The sequence below is a fragment of the Artemia franciscana genome, chromosome 7 (assembly GCF_032884065.1).
Source record: "Artemia franciscana chromosome 7, ASM3288406v1, whole genome shotgun sequence".
In the NCBI taxonomy this organism is placed as follows: Eukaryota; Metazoa; Arthropoda; class Branchiopoda; order Anostraca; family Artemiidae; genus Artemia; species Artemia franciscana.
The window spans coordinates 46,376,739-46,392,321 of NC_088869.1; the positions used below are offsets into that span (position 1 = coordinate 46,376,739).

The 15,583-nt window shown below is 34.9% G+C and overlaps 1 protein-coding gene across 2 annotated transcripts in view; it reads left to right on the plus strand.

Moving 5' to 3' along the window:
* Positions 1–15,583, plus strand: part of LOC136029375 (acetyl-coenzyme A synthetase 2-like, mitochondrial) — a 260,989-nt gene that overhangs the window by 101,765 nt on the left and 143,641 nt on the right. The window lies entirely within an intron of this gene.

Below are 15,583 nucleotides of genomic sequence, written 5' to 3' on the forward strand. Positions count from 1 at the left end.
TATGTTCTATTTTTACCTCTTCTATCCTCATGGAATGTACAGTACGCTGCTGACAGAAAGTATGCTTCCCACGACATACTTCACAGAAAGTAGACTTTTGACAAGCTTTATTGAGACAGGGAACTCGCATAAAAGATTCTGTCACTTTAAAACCCAACTGTCTCTCTGATTTATTGCTTATCTCATGGTTATCACTATTCTTTAAGATTGCCTGTCCTGATGGTGTTGTTCATAATGGAAAGTATTTTTTTGTCTCATCTGTGACTGAAAGTTTTTCTTTATTTAACAGGAAGAAAAAAAAGTTAAGTGTCAATCATAAATTTTTGTCCGACGTTTGATTTGAGAATTTCTAAAAGAACTGCTGAAGATCGTTTCACCTCTCAATGGAACTTTTCTTTATTTGTTTAGCAGGAAGAGGAAGCAGCCTGTTTCTGATTAAATAAAAAACAGAAGTTTTTTTTTTTTTTTTAACGGAAAGTAAGGAGTGACATTAAAACTTAAAACGAACAGAAATTACTTCGTATGTGAAAGGGGCTGCTTCCACATCAACGCCCCGCTCTTTACGTTAACGTTTAACTCTTTCTCTTAACTCTACGTTTTAAAACGTATAGCATAAAGAGCGGGGCGTTGATGAGGAAGCAGCCCCTATCACATACGAAGTAATTTCTGTTCATTTTAAGCTTTAATGTCACTCCTTACTTTCCATTAAAAAAACTTGTTTTTTTTTTCATTTAATTTCTGAACCTTTTTGAATCAATGCATGTTTTGATTTTGGCTCTCCGCAGATGAATAATTAAAAGCGAAATTTGCATTTTTTTGACTAAATGGCTTTCTCATAGTTTTGATCGAATGCAGGGGAGGAGGCCTTGTTGCCCTCCAGTTTTTTGGTTACTTAGAAAGGCAACTAGAATTTAAAATTTTTTTCGAATTTTTTATTAGTAAAAGATATACGTAACTTATAAATTAGCTTACGTAACGAACTTCTGTATTCTCACGTTTTTATTACGTGTATGAGGGGGTTCACCCCTTTGTCTGTACCTCTCTCTTTACACTGAAGCTTTTATTTTGTCCCAATTTCTTAAGAATGACCCCTGAATCACAAAAGGCGTAGAATAAATAGTTGAAATTACTAAAAATATTTTAGCGTAAAGAGCGAGGTATTAGGAGGAGATGAGCCCACCATATGCGTAATAATTTCTGTTCTTTTTAAGTGGTTTTAATTTTGCTTCTTACTTTCAGTTGAAAAAACTTTTTCGTAATTATTTTTTCATTATAATTTTTTTTAAATAATGTTAGAAAATCCTGCGCTCCCTTCATGGAATTTTTTCCCCATGATAAAATCCTCCAAGGAAAGTTCCCCTAACACATCCCTCTTCTCAACCCCCCCCCCCCTCCAACTAAAAATCCCCCTGAAAATGTCTCTACACTTCCAAATAACCATTACTGTATGTAAGCACTGGTCAAAGTTTGTAACTTGTAGCCCCTCCCACGGGGACTGTGGGGGGGGGGTAAGTCGTCCCCAAAGACATTGTTATAAAATTTTTCGACTACGCTGAATAAAATGGCTATCTCAGAATTTTGATCCGGAGACTTTGGGGAAATATTTAGCGTGGGAGGGGGCCTAGGTGCCCTCCAGTTTTTTTGTCACTTTAAATGGGCACTAGAACTTTTCATTTCCGTTAGAATGAGCCCTCTCGCAAGATTTTAGGACCACTGGGTCGATACGATCACCTCTGGAAAAAAATAAACAACCAATAAACACGCATCCGTGATCTGCCTTCTGGCAAAAAATGCAAAATTCCACATTTTTGTAGATAGGAGCTTGAAACTTCTACAAGAGGGTTCTCTGATACACTGAATCTGATGGTGTGATTTTCGTTAAGATTCTATGACTTTTACGGGGTGTTTTCCCCTATTTTCTAAAATAAGGCAGATTTTTTTAAGCTCGTAACTTTTGATGGGTAAGACTAAACTTGATGAAACTTGCATATTTAAAATCAGCATGAAAATGCAATTCTTTTGTTGTAGCTATTGATATAAAAATTCCATTTTTTAAAGTTATGGTTACTATTGAGCCGGGTCGCTCCTTACTACAGTTCGTTACCACGAACTGTTTGATTCAGACAATTTTTTGTCCAAAGCTGGATGTAAATTTGTTTTAAAGAATATTGAATATTTTATTATTATTCAACAAGGAAACTACGAAAGTTTATTACATTAGGTTACGGAGGGGGCTGCATTTATTGTTTAAAGGTAGTTCAATGTGTAGCTGATCATATTGTAATCTTTATTGAAACGGAAATTTTAGCTTCGTAGTTTCACTTATCGGTCAACATAAAAAAAACAAAAACAAATCAGTTACTGTAGTCTTTCAGCTATTCAACAGGCATTTCTTCACCTTTCAATCTGCTCCCAAAACCCAAAATTTGTTATTGTCTTTGCCCATCCTTGTCTTTGAACGATCGGCAAAATAAAAGACTATTGTTATCATAAGGAAATATTCCGAAGATGCATGAAGCTCTTGTATCGTTACCGGCTCAATTTGTGAGACGTAAGTAATGTAGATTTGTTGTATGCTTCTTACATGTACTACTTGATTGCTTCTGCTGAGATCTTGTCACATCGCAAAGTAGCCTAGGTAAAAAAAAGCTGCGCACGCTCTTCGATCAACTCAATCCGTACAGAGTTTCATACTTTACACCTTCGAATAAAGTTCAGCATTCTTTAAATCTTTTCTTGTGGTATCATCCCATGCCATTTCAGGACGACCTGCTTTTCTTTAGCCATGTTTTGATTGCTAGAAAGTATGACTTTGATCCGTAAAACGGGACCTTAGACAGTAGGATTGAACCACATTTTTCTTAAGGCTCGTGGTTTGATATACAATATTCGAATGGCATCTGGAACTATCCTTAGGCGATTCTTCTGGGAAATACCTAGCGCATCTTCCTCCAGTTTTCTAAACAGTCTCATTTCAGAATTGTGCTTAATAATCATCTTCATTCACTTCTAAGCTATTGAAAATTCTGTCATTATTCTCTATGTCATATCCTGTCGGTTTATCACAGTTTACCGCCCTCAAAATCTCCTGCCCAAACATCCTTAACATCTATTTATCACTGATCAATGACTCTTTCTTATCTTTAAGTGGAACTTCTCACTTCACCTCAACTCTTTAACGTTCAAAATAATAACTTATTATTACACCTTCTAGCTTTATCTTTCAGATTTCTGGAATTTTGTCCCTATCTTTCCTTTCTGATGTTCTTAAGGAATATTTCAGTGCATGCTCTGCTTCTCTTACTTCCCTATCATTCTTGTAAGATCTATCCATCAGGAACTTCTTGCAAAAATCTGTTTTCTCTTTTACCGAGTTCAAGGTCTTTTTTCTTAATTTTAGAAAATAGTTTTCTAACTTTCATTCCTCAAAGATCATCTGCTGCTTCACAAATTATTTTCCTGAAATTTTTCAATCATTCTTCTACATTGTTGAATTCCTAGCTCTCAAATTTCATACCCAACGATTCTTTCAGCATCCTTCTTAATTTGTCATATAGAGGTCTATTCTCTTGTTGAATTTCACCTTTGAATCAACTATGGGTAGTACTAAGTTGATATCTTTGCTTTTAGTATCCGTAAAAGTATAAGTTTATTCGAGTAACAACTGTTTCTGTCCGTTGATTTTTCAGTGCCATATTCTTTAGGGCTGATAATTTCTAATTTTAATGCCCATAGCGTGTAACTAGTATTCTAGCGTTAAACAGTTTTCTAACTCTATAAGACAAGGAAGCTCCCCTTTTCATGACAATATTCGTCCTCCCTCCTTATATATTTCATTCCATCTAAAAGAATAGATAAATTATGTATCACATAGTATCGTGTTTCTTATCCCTGGATGATGAGTATTTAAAACTTCAAACGATTTCAGCTCACAAGTTCTGCATTAGTCAGTCAAAATGTCATAACGGCAGCTGTCTTTACTCATCATAACGCTATATACCACGTTTATCATATTATTTAAACCGTCCAAGTCAGTAAGTCCGGAGAAAAAGCAAATGGTCCCGTTGGTGCAGGCTAGGGGCCACTAGTTTCTTCTTCATTACTTCAGCCAGCTTGTGACTCGACAGTAATAAGTCCGGGTGACGTCTAGGTGATGAGATGCTTTGTGGAAGATTGGGCACATCTTTGACAGTTAATGTTTTCAGCATTTGGTGCCTTTGAACTTTTATAAGAAGTTTACGTCCTGCAAAAGTGTTTTATAGGTCTACTACCTTTGACTCATATACTCATGCCTTCAAATTTCATACTACAATGGGAAGGTAGCCCAATATAAAATAACATAGTGAGAGGGGATTAAACGTCTTGAAGAAAGCTCTTAATGTCTTGAAACAGCTAAAACCGAGAAGAACTACCCATTATTGAAAATCAAGTGCAATGCTGTGTCGTTATTTAGGGTATAATGTCCGCGGAAACGCCACAGCACAAAGTCACCCTGTAACGCTATTTGCTGTCACGGGTCTGGTTAGACCAACTCCCTAAAGGCTCTCATATAGGTGTTAACATTTTTACTATTTATTCTTTATTTATCTTGTAGATCCACACTCTGTCCAAAAAGAATTTAACCATTGTGAGAAATAAACAAAGCAACTGATTGTATAGATTTTACAAAACGTATTTAGGTGGCTTGTTCACTATTATTTGGAAAATTACTAGGAAATGTGTAATCTTGTTTAGACTTAAACGTCCCCTTTGCCATTGTTGGTGGATTCGATGTCTGCGATGCCACTCCACTCTTCCCAAAGCCCTTTCAACAGCGATGACATTTGGTCACTCAGGACCACTGAAGTCCCAACAGTTTCTAGATCTCTTTTTTATACGACGTAAGGTGTTAGCTGAATCATCCAGTTAGACACCGGTTCATCAATTTCACAACCATAGAAACACAAATTGCGTTATTTCTTTACATTCAAATGGCGTTGGATTTGAAGTTGTTGAAGAATCAATTATCTTTTCACTTTTCACTGTTAATTTTTTCGTAATAATATACTTGTTTACACGAGAGTAAAATTAATAGACTGAAAAAAAAATTGACAAAAAAAAAAAATCAACAGTATATTTTCATTACTGTCAGCAAAAAGTACACAACAAGCGAGCCGGATGTTTTGGGACCACCTCTGCGACCCTTTTTCGTCGGCAAAAAGAAAAAAAGCTAAAGTAAAAACAAAGTATCTAAATTTTCATCGACAATAAATTCTCCAGACAAAACTAACACTAGGAACAATTACGCCAGAGCAAAAAAAAAGAAAGAAAATTAAGTCGAACGAAAACACAGGCAGTCCTGGATTGTTTAGACAAACATCTAAGTCTTGCGTCTATAGAAAATGCGTAGTATTAGTTACTATATAAAAACAAAAAATATGTACAGGGAACTATTGTATTACGAGATGACATAATCTTGAAAACTAAGTAGTAGCTTGACATTCGCATTTGAGGTCTATTGTTGAACGCATTTTAGATTAATTACGTAGGGCAAAAAAAAAACACTTCCTGAGAATTTCTTTTTCTAATAGTATTCTTTTTAACGGTTATACATAAAAATATATTGAAATATTTGTGAAATTTTCCAAATTTGTTGACTGTACATTTATTCATCATTAATAGCTTGAACAGATCTAACCTTTTCTGGTAAGTGTTCTGCACCGAATATTTGTTATTGCCTTATAAGGCTAAGTATTACCAGATCTAAGGTTGCGGGAAGTTTTATTATCTCCTTTTATATTCTTTTTTACTTTTGATTTCTTTTATTAATTCCTTTTTAAAAACTGCATATAGGAAGCTGCATCCATGCCTGAGGAGTGGGCTTTGTAACGATTATGTTAAGAAAATTACCTAAAATGTGGACTTGATAAATCGTTTTTAATGAGTGAACACTATATTATCTTCAAATAACTTAAAACCGAATTCGCATACAGGGGTGGTGAACTGTTTTATAACAGTGTATTAGAGAGCTAATCGTTGGGAATTAGCTGTAAATCAAAGCAGATAAAAAGAGAGTGAGTACTGCTTCACAACGTTTTTTCGGAAAGAAGAAGTAGTAAGTCGCCCAGAAGGTTAAACTTCTTCTGAATCTCATTCTCTTCATGTGAAAGACTGCTTTTCGGAATGATATATGACGAAAAATTTTATTAATTTTTATTTTAAAGATTAGCTGGGCTTCAATTTTCTTTCCAGTTGCAATGAAGCAGGATTGCTTTGACTCTGCCGTCGAATTCAATTTCCTTAAATCCCATTTGAATTTTCTAATACAAAGTTTTTGACTAAATGCATTTAAGCAGCTCAACCGCTCAAGCAGCTTAAAAAACCCAAATGATCCATGAATTTAGTGACTGCTCCTTAAACATGGACTTGTTCTCGCAAAGAACTTTTATTATTTAGATTAATCGAAATTATAGTTACTATTCCTGAATCAGCTTGAAATGGCGATTCTTCCTCACTAAACAGCTTTTTTTTAACGCATCTTAATTTTTGGTTAGTATGAGCTAGAGTTTGTTCTTTGTTTGGCTTACCCTAAGAGGTGAACCATGACGAAGAGGCATAAAGTCGTAATATTTAGAAAACTTGGGTACTTTAAATTTGAGCTTTGTCTATTAATTAACTTTGAGTGAAAGAAACCTTAAAATGCAGAATAATGGATTGGTATTTACTGATGACTATTTTTTTAAGTCAAACCTGAATCCTTTACTCAAGACTTTATACCCTGCTCTGGGGTATATTTGCCTTTTATATTTTTGCAAATCATGTGCTAAGATATTTGCTTTTGTCAAAATAATGCTATGCTTACTGTGGTCAATAAATCAAATCTGAATCTAATTATTAACTAAATAGTAATTATTATCAAACGTATTTAAATAAACAAACTACCACATAGTCTGCTGCAAAATTCTGTCACTGGGAAACAGCATGGAACAAGGTAATAATGATTGGATTGTGTTAGTGCTTATTACTAATCTAATTCATGATTAGAGTTATAGAGAAATAGTAACCGAGAAGTTATAAAGCTGAAGATTATGATGAATCCATAGGTTTATTGACCCATTGCTGTTTTCCACCAAGTTTGTCATTCTGATGTTAAGTAGGAGTATCGCAGAGTTATATTTAGCAAAACTTGGACAGAAAATCAAAGGGCTTTACGAAGACTCACTTCTAAAAGACATTACAAAACTTCTGTTTTTGGATTATGCATTCTTTTATATTAAATTTTAGAAAAATATCATCGTTTTATTTTTCTTCTTGCCAAAAGTGTCAATTTAGTTACAAATTTGGTATCATGGAAAGTTTTACTGCTGCAAATCGTGGCCAATAAAGTTGGTTTTTCTCCGTGAACTTTTGGGTTTCAGAACTTAGTAACTATTTGATTTGATTTTTCTTCGTCTTTGTTTTGGTGAGTACCGAAATGAAAATCAAAATGGTAATTGCTGTAATAAGGTCGTATAAAGCTGACCTCCTTTGTAAACGTCAATGACATGTTTAGTGATCTTTTGGTTTGTATTTTTCGTTTATTATTTGTGTTTCTAGATACAAATATGATAGTCATAAGAGTAATGACGAATATGACAATTTTGATAGCCCAGATGGCAATGATTGTCGTAAACACTACATTTAGTGATATCAACTGTGTATTTATTCTGTTTACTGTTTCCAGGTTAGGTTTTTATCGGCAGTGAACGTCTAAGGATGTCTCAAAGTTTTCACCTGAGTTTGATTCTTACGGCAACCGTTTAGAAATGCTTTTTATATACAACTTTTAAGCCATCTATATACCATTCAAGCTATACCGGTGACGAGCTAGTAATTTTACCCGGTTAGGTCTATTATATCACATTTAAAGAACAGGGATACCGTCATCTGTATTAATTTTTTAAATTTTGTTTAGGATCAGGCATGTGATTTAGGGTATGCATTTTAGTATGCTGTCAATAACTATTCCATACACGAAAAGAGGGCAACTAACGAAATCTGATTAAAGCAATTTGTGATGGATTTACGTATTTTCATTGTGGTTGCCCGATCACATTTACTTTCTGTGGGAATCTTACTCTAGTTCAATTTTCTAAATACATCAAAACTAGATTGAAACATTTTCGGACCAAAGTCTTGTGATGAGACTCTTGCATCTGTTGTCTGAAGCTATTTCTCGTATAAGATATATCAATGAGACAAGTTTAGTGTTTCAGTTCTCATTTTCCGTGAATTAATTTTTGAACAGAATAGCTTACCATTTTGGAACTAGAATGAAGATGGCTATATGCGTCCAATGTATCTGAAAGACATCCCTGACAGATCAGTTTTGGAATATTTACTGCTTAAGCTACTGTAAATTCTGGTTGTCACTTGATCAAAACCTGACTAAGCAAACACTTTACAAGATTTAGGTACCTTTATTCAACGCTCCAATGACCAATTAAATAAAAACATACGTTTCTAGGAGCATTTGCCTAAAAATTTAGGTAAAGTTTCTCAGGCTCGTAACTTTTGATGGGTAACATGAAACTTCATAAATATTATATATTTTGAATAAAGATCAAATTTGAGTTCTATTGATGTATCTATTACTATCAAGACTCTTTTTCTTGTAGTTTCAGCTACTATGGAGCCGCACCGCTCCTTACTTACAGTTTGTTGCCACGAACTATATAAAATTTAATCAAATACCCAATTGCTATTTTTCACTTTCGCATTTTATTCCTTACGCTTGTTAGCTGTAATAAAAGTATTGATTTTCTCTTGAGCTGGAAAGCCTTTTTTTTTATTAACTTCTTATGTAAAAGAATAAGAGCTAAGAGCTCATATGGCACTTGTGACGGGGTCAGAAGAGCCAAGAACCAAGAGCTCATATGGCATGAGCTCTAGCAAAATTCTAAGAATAAAAAGATTGGTTTAAAAGGAAAATCAGAGGCTTAATGCCCGTTGGGATTTAAAATAAAAGCTCTGAGACACGAGATCCTTCTAAATGTTAATACTCATTAAGATCTGATCACCTACTCGTAAGTTAACAATACCTCGTTATTTTTCTAATTTTTCCTCTTCCTTCAGCCCCCCAGATGATTCCCATTCAATTCTCATCATCCTAGCACGTCCAGAAGCACCGAACTCGCTAAAGCATTGAAAACCCCCCAACTCCCCCAAAGATAGCGATCAGTTCCAGTTATGTTAATCACGTATCTAGAATTTAGAACTCTAGATCTAAGAACTGTAGGGCTTATTCTTCCCATCAAGTTTCATGCCGATCTCTCCACTCTAAGCGTTTTCCAAGATTTATCTTTGCCACCTCCTACCCCCAATGTCCCCGGATCCGATTTGAATTGAAAATGGAGGATCTGAGACATAAGATCTTTCCTTATATCAAGTTTATTAAGATTCAATCACCCATTCGTAAGATAAAGATAACTCAATTTTCACGTTTTCCAAGATGGGTTTCCCCCTTCAACTCTCCCCAACGTCACAGGATCTGGTCGGGATTTAAAATAAGAGCTTTGAAGCACGAGGTCCTTCTAAATATCAAATTTCATTAAGATCTGATCGTAAGTTTGTAAGTTACAAATGCCTCATTTTTTCAAAATTTCCCGAATTACCCCCCCCCCCAACTCCTCCAAAGAGAGCGAATCCGATCCGGTTATGTCGGTCACGTATCTTGGTCTTACGCTTATTCTTCCCACAAAGATTCATCCTGATCTCTCAACTCTAAGCGTTTTCCAAGATTTCTGCCCCCCTCAACTCCCCCCAATGACACTGGATCCAGTCAGGATTTAAAATAAGAGGTCAGAGTTACAAGCTCCTTCTAAATATAAAATTTCATTAAGATCAGATCACTCCTTCGTAAGTTAAAAATACCTAATTTTTTCTAATTTTTCCGAATTACTGAATTAGGTCCCCCAAATCCCCCAAAGAGAGCGGATCCCTTCCGGTTATGTCAGTCACGTGTATAAGACTTGTGCTTATTTTACCCCACCAAGTTTCATCCCGATCCCTCCACTCTAAACATTTTCCATGATTTTTGGTTTCCCCCTCCAACTCCCCCCAATGTCACCGGATCTGGCCGGGATTTGAAATAAGATATCTGAGACACTATATCCTTCTAAATATCAAATTCCATTGAGATCTGATCACCCTTTCGTAAGTTGAAAATACCTCATTTTTTCTACTTTTTCCGAATTAACCCCCCACTCCCTCCCAGATAGTCGAATCGGGGATACGATTATTTTTAATTTAATCTAGTCTGGTCCCTTCTGCCAAATTTCATCGTCCTAGCTTATCTGGAAGTGCCTACACTAGCAAAACCGGGACAGACAGACAGATCGACAGACAGATAGACTGAATTTGCGATCGCCATATGTCACTTGGTAAATACCAAGTGCCATAAAAACGAAAAAAATGTTTTGTTTATTTTTTTTTTTATCTGCTTTTCATTCAAAGCAAATTATGTTCAGCAATAAACGAAAAGGCCGTACCTTCTATTACAACACATCCTTAGCCCCGTAAATCTTTAAAGGAAATAAATTTTACTTTCTAGATGTATACTATTTTTTATTATATTCCAATCACTTACCTTTCGGCTGCGTTTCTGTCAAGTACACTCCACTGTAAGTTTTTCTGTCTGTGTTTTCTAAGGATTTCATCAGAAACTCTAGAGAAGGCTATTGATTTCAAAGAAAAACAAACCACTCTTTGAATTGTTTGTTCAACTCTTAAAATGTAATATGTTGCTTACATTCTACGTTGTCTTTTCATCGCTAACAACATTCTAAAAACAGTGTAATCAAAACGAGCATTTCTGATGCTTTGTATTTGCAGTCAACTTTGGAAATTTCGATTTTGGGATTACATATAATTTGACATTTGTTTTCCGATGATTGCGAGGAAACCTTTTTAGGTTTAAAGCGTAATTTTATCTAATATGGGTTTTCTTTTTGAGAGCTATCGCATTGTACTATATTTCAGTTTTTGTTCAAAAAATAAAATAATTCTTTGACCTTAGAGGCTGTTTTTAATTATATTTTAATAGAACTTATTCTGAAAAAGCGTCAGTGTAAGCTTTAGTTGTAATGAAAATCATACTGTCTTTCTGTCAAAAAAAGATGAAGTAGAAGAAAGGAGACACGTCAGCACTGCTGTGATTCTCCTTGTCGTTGAAGGTGGGGGACTGTAAAACTCTGATTTATGGTTTTTGACAATGAAAATTTTAGTGGCGCGCTTTTTCTTTCATTTGGACATTATTTTTATAGATTTTATGCCTTTTTTAAAAGTCTTAATAAAAATTTGGTGTTCCCTTGAGTGTGAATGTAAATTAGTATTTTCAGAATAGCGGTACTTGTGAAATATTGTGGAATATTTGTAACTGCACATAACTTAACCAAAGATAAAAAAAAAAAAAAATTTTTAACGGAAAGTAAGGAGCGACATTAAAACTTAAAACGAACAGAAAGTTCTTCCTATATGAAAGGGGCTGCTTCCTCATCAACGCTCCGCTCTTTACGCTAATGTTTCACTCTTTCTCTTAACTCTACTTTTTAAAACAGTAAAAAAAAAACTTTAGTGTAAAGAGCGGGGTGTTGATGAGGGAGCAGCCCCTTTCATATACGAAGTAATTTCTGTTCGTTTTAAGTTTTAATGTCGCTCCTTACTTTCCGTTAAAAAAACTTGTGTTTTTAAATTTAATTTCGGAACGTTTTTAAAGCAATGCATGTTTTGATTTTGCTCTCCGCAGATGAATAATTTAAACGAAATTTGCATATTTATATTTTTTGGGTAAATGGCTTTCTCATAGTTTTGATCGAATGATTTTGAGAAAAAAGGAGTGAGGGAGGAGGCCTAGTTGCCTTCCAATTTTTTGGTTACTTAAAAAGGCAACTAGAACTTTTATTTTTTTACGAATGTATTTACTAGTAAAAGATATACGTAACTTACAAATTAGCTTACGTAACGAACTTCTGTATTCTCATGTTTTTATTACGTATATGAGGGGGTTCACCCCTCGTCAGTACCTCGCTCTTTGCACTAAGGCATAAATTTTGTCCCAATTTCTTAAGAATGACCCCTGAATCACAAAAGCTGTAGAATAAATAGTTGGAATTACTAAAAATACTTTAGCGTAAAGAGCGAGGTGTTAGGAGGAGGTGGACCCATTATAAAAGTAATAATTTCTGTTCGTTTTAAGTTTTAATGCTGCCCCTTACTTTCAGTTGAAAAAACGTTTTTATATTTATTTTTTCATTGTTTTTTTTTTAATAAACTAGAAAATCCTGCGCTCCCTTCATGGAAATTTTCTTCGCCCATGACAAATTCCTCCAAGGATAGTTCCCCAACATATTCCTCTCTTGTCAACCCCTCCCCCAACCAAAAAATCCCCCTGAAAACGTCTGTACACTTCCAAATAACCATTACTATATGTAAGCACCGGTCAAAGTTTGTAACTTGTAGCCCCTCCCACGGGGGAACTGTGGGGGAGTAAGTCGTCCCCAAAGACATAGTTATAAGGTTTTTTGACTACGCTGAATAAAATGGCTATCTCAGAATTTTGATCCGGTGACTTTGGAAAAAATTTATCGTGGAAGGGGGCCTAGATGCCCTCCAATTTTTTTGGTCACTTAAAAAGGGAACTAGAACTTTTAATTTCCGTTAGAATGAGCCCTCTCGCAAGACTCTAGGACCACTGGGTCAATGCGATCATCCCTGGGAAAAAAACAAACATACGAATCAACACGCATCCGTGATCTGCCTTCTGGCAAAAAATACAAAATTCCACATTTTTGTAGGTAGGAGCTTAAACTTCTACTTCAGGGTTCTCTGATACGCTGAATCTGATGGTGTGATTTTCGTTAAGATTTATTATTTTTAGGGGTTGTTTCCCCCTATTTTCTAAAATAAGGCAAATTTTCTCAGGCTCGTAAATTTGATGAGTAAGACTAAACTTGATGAAACTTATATATTTAAAATCATCATTACAATGTGATTCTTTTGATGTATCTATTGGTATCAAAATTTCCTTTTTTAGAGTTCTGGTTACTATTGAGCCGGGTCGCTCCTTACTACAGTTCGTTACCACGAACTGTTTGATAGCTGGTGCGTTAATTTAAAAATGATGAATTCAATGTATTTAGAATCGATTTAGCGGAAATAGTTGACTATGTCGATGCATATTATATAACCAAACCCTAATATTTTCAGTTTCGGTTTTTTTTCCTAGTTTTCGGTCTTTGTATTTAAAGTTATTGCTACAAACTGTTTATCTAAGGCGCTCTTAAATAAGAGGGAGGCTATGGTTCCCTCTTTCAACTCCCGTTTTTTTGCGTTCATTATTTGTATCTGCAGTGCTTCGAGGAAGATGCAAACCTAATTTTCATATATCAGAGCTCCGAAAAAGATAAATTTCCCTGAAAAAAAGTGCACGCCTTCCATTCCTCCCCTCCTAAGGGGAGGGAGAAGTCAGATATATCACAAATGAATTTTGGGGTCAGCATTTTCAAGGTTTTCAAGGGGAGTTCTTTAAATGCAAAATAGTTTTAAGGATGTCCTTTTAAACTTCCCTCACCAGTGTGTGCAAGTAAGCGTGTGAATGTAATCTTGTATGCTACACTTAAACTATTTCCCCAAATAAGGAGACGCTATCACCCCAGAGGATCTGTATCAGTTCAAAACTCTTCTTCACAGTGAAGAAAGATTAGTGGGTGGATTTTCTCTACCTCTCTCGACCTGAACACTCCCTGAGGAGAACACTCAGGGAGAACACTCCCTGAAAGTTTTTTTGAGGTTTTTGAGGTAACCTCAGCTTTTTGAGGTTATTGGCACCCCCGCCCAGCCCATGGAAAGATCCCCTGACCTTCCTTCAGAATCGCCGACGCAATACTTCATATTGTCGTATATAATTTTTATGAAGCATAATGGTACACAAGTTTATGAATTCATTAAGCATGGAAAAATTTGTCTATAACATTCATTTTACATTTACTACATGTATCTTTAAGAGCCAATTTGCCACTGTTGATATTATGGTCTAAAAACATAGGAAGCTTGGTAAGCTTGGTTTTGATAGTTTTCAATAGCTTGGCTATCGGAAATTCACTCGATCGCATTTTCGACCTAAATTGCTGAGTTTTGAGAATACCAAAAATTATGTAAAATACCGCTTTGCTTGGGTGCAATTTCTTTTACTACTAAAAAAATACTAGAAATTGTAATATCCGGTCAGACGAGTATCCTTAAAATAATGTAAGATAACTGATAGGATACGACCACCCCTGGAAAAACAAACAAACAAAGAATCCTTCTAAAAAAGTAGTATTCATGTAGATTGGTGCTTGAAACCACTGTAATAGTGCTTCTTAATATGCTGAATTTAGCTGTAAAATTATCAGCAATATCGCTTCCATTTTGATGGTATTTTCCCATTTTTCTAACCCTAATTAAATTTTCTCAGCCTTGTAGCTTTTAGTGCATAATTTTAAACTTGGTGCGTTTTGTTCATTCGGAGTCACCATAAAAAGCCCATTCCTTTTATGTAGCCTATCCATTTTTTTTTATCTTTGTCCATTTTTTAAGAGTTTTTATTACTATTAGCCAGATTCGCTTCTTACTTACAGTTCGTTACCACAAACAGTTGAAAAGAAAAACTCTTTGGAAATGCAGTCTAGACTGATGCAAACAGTTACATGCATCATGGCAATTTTTTCAAATATTATTGTCAAATTTTCCCTATTCATTGAAAAAACAAGTTTCTGATTCTCTAAAATTATTTCTGTATTTTGTTACTAAAGTTTTTTTTTCAATTATTAAGCTGAATTATACTATAAGGTTAACACAAATCAAAATTTAGCTGTTTATACTGTAAAATTTATGCAGGGAATCTAGCGTAATATTTTCTTTACAAGTTCGGTTTTGAACCAAAATATTTGGTTATTTGGGATAATTTTTATCACTTGTGATTCTTTTCGATGATCTCTAGTACTAAGAAATTAAACTTGTATTACCTGTAGTTGGATTCTGTATTGATGATTTCCCTTACTCTTTTCTATAAATATCTTACGGTGAAAGGCCGAAATCTGGTAAATTCAACATTCACCGGTGAATTTTCAAAATTCATTTTTTCTCTGCTTGGATTCAATCAGCTTTCCAAGTCAGCTTTGTCAGTCAAACAGTTCGTGGTAACGAACTGTAGTAAGGAGCGACCCGGCTCAATAGTAACCAAAACTCTAAAAAACAGAATTTTTATAACAATAGTTACATCAAAAGAATTGCATTTTAATGTTGATTTCGCCTTATGTTTTGCCTGAGGAAATTTGCCTTATTTTAGAAAATTGGGGAAACGCCCTTTAAAAGTCATAGAATTTTAACAAAAATCACACCATCAGATTCAACGTATCAGAGAACCACACAGTAGAAGTTTCAAGCTTCTATCTACAAAATGTGGAATTTTGCATTTTTTCCCACAAGACAGGTCACGGATGGGTGTTTATATGTTTGTTTTTTGTTTTTTTTTTCAGGGGTGATTGTATCGACCCAGTGGTCCTAGAATGTCGTGAGAAGGCTC